Source organism: Elephantulus edwardii, unplaced genomic scaffold (assembly GCF_000299155.1).
Source record: "Elephantulus edwardii isolate Elephantulus edwardi_28Jun2011 unplaced genomic scaffold, EleEdw1.0 scaffold00052, whole genome shotgun sequence".
In the NCBI taxonomy this organism is placed as follows: Eukaryota; Metazoa; Chordata; class Mammalia; order Macroscelidea; family Macroscelididae; genus Elephantulus; species Elephantulus edwardii.
This window is the reverse complement of record NW_006399802.1, coordinates 10,743,007-10,747,925: the sequence shown is the minus strand read 5'-3', so window position 1 is coordinate 10,747,925 and position 4,919 is coordinate 10,743,007. Positions and strand designations below refer to the sequence as shown.

Here is a 4,919-nt window from a genome sequence, read left to right as displayed (position 1 = left end):
CAGGAATATGAGGAACTCTATGATAAACAAGCCCCCCTTGTATGCATTTTATGACCAGTGACTACTTTGGCCTAACTCTGTTGTTGTTGTTATGTGCCGTTGAGTTGCTTGTGACTCATAGTGACCCTATGTGCAACAGCCCTAAACTCTACTCTGTCCTGTGCCAATCGCACTGTCTCTGGCAGTCCCATCCCGATTACCCCAGTCACTGAATCAATCCACCTTATAGAGGGCCTTCCCCTCCTGTGCCGTCCCTCCACCCTACCAAACATGATGTCCCTCTCCAAGGACCGGTCCCTCCTTACAACATGTCCAAAGTATGTTAGACGGAGTCTCAGAATCCTTGCCTCCAAAGAGCAGCCCAGTTTAACCCTTTCCAGGATGAAATCTGCTTGTTTTCTTAGCTGTCCTTGGTACCCTCAATACTCTTCTCCAGCACCAGAGCTCAAAGGCACCAATTCTCTTTCTATTCTCCTTAGTCATTTTCCAAGTCTCTGATGCATAACAAGTGATTGCAAAGACCATGGCCTGTATCAGATGCACCTTAGTCTCCAGAGAGACACCATTGCTCTTCAGTACTTTGGAGAATTCCCTAACAGCAGACTTTCCCTTTGCATTACGTCTTTTAATTTCCTGGCTACTAGTACCAAGAGTGTTGACTATGGAGCCAAGCAAACTAAAGCTGTGAACAATCTCATTCTCTTTACCATCCATCCTGATGCTGCCAATTGGTCCAGTGGTGAGAATCTTTGTCTTCTTGACATTGAGCTTCAATCCATTCTGGAGTCTACAGTCCTTGACCCTCTGCAGCAGGCGCTTCAGGTCCTCCTCAGTTTCAGCAAGCAGGGTTGTGTCATCTGCATAATGCAGATTGTTGATAGATCTTCCATCAGTCTTGACCCCACATTTCTCCTCAAAGAGCCCAGCCTCCCAGATAATCTGTTCTGTGTACAAATTGAAAAGGTATGGAGACAGGACACATCCCTGGTGTACGCCCCTCCCAATTTTGAATCATACAGTGTTTCCCTGCTTTGTTCTGACGACTGCCTCTTGGTCCAAGTATAGGTTTCTCATAAGCACAATCAAGTGTTTTGGGATTCCCATTCTTCTCAGAATCAGCCACAGTTTTTTATGATCCACACAGTCAAACACCTTTGCATAGTCAATGAAACACAGATAGGTACTCCTCTGGTATTCCCTGCTTTCAGCTAAGAGCCATCTAACACTAGCTACAAAATCCCTAGTACCACGACCCCTTCTAAACCCAGCCTAGACTTCTGGCAGTTCTCTGCTGATGTGCTGTTCCAGTCATTTTTGGATGATCTTCAGTAGAATCTTCCTTGTATGTGAAATCAATGATATTGTTCTATAGTTTCCACACTCTGTTGGGTCACCCTTCTTCAGGATAGGGTCATAAAATTCTTTATAATATAGGAGTCAGAAGGGTGATGTGATTAAGAGATTAGATTCTTAAATTAAACATCTGGATTGTGTGGACTTATGATGCAGACAATATTAACAAGAGAGACTATCATTCCAAATGACATACTTTATTGGGGCTGCAAGGTCTGAAGTCCATAGATATTTCACATTAAATTGTTCCAAAAGTAAAATATTAAAAGACAATTCAAATCTTAAGAACCAATGAAGCATTAATTACCGAAATGATTATACGTAGCACATCACATAATAGCTGATACTTAGAAGCAGAAAGCTCGTCAGAGCTGACAGAGTTCTTGGTGAAATCCAGCTGGAAGTTGTAGATAGTAGGAGATTTTGGATAGCAAGGTGTCTCATCCTTTCAATATCATTAGTTTGCAGCTTTGAGAGCCAAGTTTAATGTCTATTAATCAGTTTTTTCATAGCCCCATGTACTTCCTTGTTCCTCAAGCTATAGATGATAGGATTGAGCATGGGAGTGACTATCCCATAGAAAAGGGAAATCAGCTTGTCTAAAGCAGAATTCTTGGACTTTGGTTTCATATACATGAAAAGGATAGTCCCATAAAATATAGTCACCACTGTCATGTGGGCTGAGCAGGTAGAAAAAGCCTTTTTTCTTCCTTCAGCTGCCTTCATTCTTAGGACAGTGGAGAGGATGAAAATGTAAGATATACCTATTAGTAGTAATGGGGCAAACAAAAATATTACATTGCCCAACATTATAGCAATCTCATTCCAGTAAATATCTGTGCAAGCGTGCTTAACAAAGGCCATTATTTCACAAACAAAATGATTAATGACATTGTTTGCACAGAAGGGTAACTGCACTGCAAGAAGAGTCTCTGTCAATGAGTTGAGAAAGGCTAATCCCCAGGAGACTGCTGCCAGCTGAACACAAAGTGCCTTGTTCATGATGATGGGGTATCTTAATGGCTTGCAGACGGCCACGTAGCGATCATATGCCATCACTGCTAGGAGCATGCACTCTGTGGACCCCATAATGTAAGAGGCAAACATCTGAACAACGCATCTAGCAAAGGAAATACTTTTTCTCACTGATAAGAAGTGTATCAGCATTGAGGGGACAAATGATGATGTGAATCCAATGTCTACGAAAGAAAGATTGCCAAGGAAGATATACATGGGCGTGTGGAGGCGGGAATCCAGGAGTGTTAGAATAATCAGGGTACTGTTCCCCAGGAGAATAACCAAGTACATGAGCAAACAGATCACAAAGAGAATTTTTTCAGCTTTGGGGTACTCAGAAATTCCTTGTAGAATGAACTCAATCTCATTTGTCAAATTTGTCCTTTCCATTTTAGTTTTTTGATACCTGAAATAATTCAGAGAAATAAACTTTTTGTAGGTTTAATGAGTCTGTACATAAACAGCATCTTATCACGTAATACTTGTCCTATTTGGTGAGACATAGTTGGAGCAGCTGAGGCAATACCTGTGTTGGCATGACCTGGAGCCATGGTGACCACCATAAGTTCAGCTTTTGGGATACTTCTTTTAGCTCATACAGTTCATAAGCCTCTGGATTTCAGGCACACAATAATGATATAATTAGTTTCTTAAAAATTAATTTTTCTATTCCACTACCCTGAAACTGAGACACATAAAAGTACAATTTGCATTTTTATGAGCAATTTGCATTATTTCTAATTTAGTTGATCCGTAGACCTAACTAAAATGCATATTAGAGAGTGTGGTTTATTTATTTCAACTACCACACGAATCAGAGCAATAATACTTTTTGTCTGTTTTAATTTTTTTTAATTTTATACTGGTTTACTTACAAAGTTCATAAAGTTTGTATACACTGTTTTTTCACACTGGATCTCTCCTTTCTCCTTTACCCACTCCTCCCTCCACCCATTAAATTGTGTGACTGTATGATTAAGCACCCCCTCCTTGGATCCTCATACTCACTCTACTATAATGGGCTTATAGAGTATTTACGAGACTACTGAGTTAGTTCACTTAGCGTAATGCTCTCCAGTCCACCCAATTTTAAGTAGTAATTTACTAAATCATTGCTCCTGTGTGTTGTGTAGTATTTCGTTGTTGAGAAATGATGGGACATTCACACAATAGAGCAATAATACTTGTCGAGTAAAAGGTAAATGTATCTTCTGGTAATCCTGATGTGTATCTCAGGAAGCAAGCCACAAGGTGTAGAGTACTTCCCAGATTTTAGTAAGTGTATGAAGCATCGGAAAGATTTTTGAAAATGACATAATCTGATTCTGTGTTTGACAAGAGGGCTGAACTGTGCACTTATCAATACGTCCTCGGGTGATACTTTTGCTTCTTGTCCACAGAATATATAGGAGTAGCAAGACCTCTTATGTTATTTCTTCCTAGTCGTTGGAGAGCAGATGTTTCACGGTGTAAGATAACTGCATTATAGACTAGGAGAAACTGAACAATCTGTGGAGACAAGATAGTAAGACCACTGTGCACTTTCCTAGATAGGGCCTCAGAGGACTGAAGTTAGTAGATGATTTGTGTTTTAATATAACAGTTCCTATTTTATGGAGTTCCGGTAGTATACAGTGCGGCATGAGATGCACTACAAACCCAAAGGCTACAACTCACTGTTGGCTCAAACCTACAAGTATGGAAGAAGGATAGTCACTCTTCTTCAGTGACTTTTACAGCCTTAAAAACTCAAGGGAAGGTCCTCATGAGTTGGAACTGATCCTAAGGCAATGAGTTTATCATATATTTACAAGGCTGTGTCATTATTTGGGATCATTTAATAAATGATTTGGTGTTTTGGGTTTTATTCCCATTCTTGTTGAATTCTGAAAAGGTCTTAATCTAGTACACGTTTAATGGGTACTTAACCCAAAGTCTCTTAAAAGCATTTGAATTACTACCAAAATACTTGCATTAAATTAGGTGAAAATAGAAATGACAACAAAATGGTGTACATTTTAGATTTGCAAAATCAGATAATCTAGACAGAATAAAAAGACTGGAAAGAAATACTTTTAAAGTTAATAGTTCTCTTAGATATTTTACCCTCACATTTATAAATTCTTGAAATTCCTAAAATAATTATGCATAAAGGGATAAAGTCTTTGGTGGAGAAAAACAGAAGGTGGTGTTTGGTTATGTGATGCATATTTACTCCTTCAAAAGCATACAGATTTAACTGTAATAATTGTCTTTGTTGTCTGGAAAACACACACTGAGTGTGAGCCATATTGCTAATATATTGGGGTATTTTTATTATTTGAATCCACTTAATCACCCAAACCCACTGCTGAGTTGGACAAACAGTAATCCAGGAGGACATAGAAATGCTCCACAGGGTTTCCTGTAGCTGCTAAACTTTGCATCTTTCTACAGGCAGCCAATGTCTTAAAGCACTGCACCACCAGAGCTCATTAATGTACAGGTCTCCCATTTTTTCAGTGACCTTAGCTTATTCATAATTCCTACCCTCAGAATCTCTCAGGTAA

At 39.3% G+C, this 4,919-nt stretch overlaps 1 pseudogene; it reads right to left on the bottom strand.

The window, feature by feature from the left end:
- Positions 1–1,668: 1,668 nt before the first annotated feature.
- LOC102875911 lies at positions 1,669–2,760 on the bottom strand (annotated as a pseudogene).
- Positions 2,761–4,919: the final 2,159 nt, after the last annotated feature.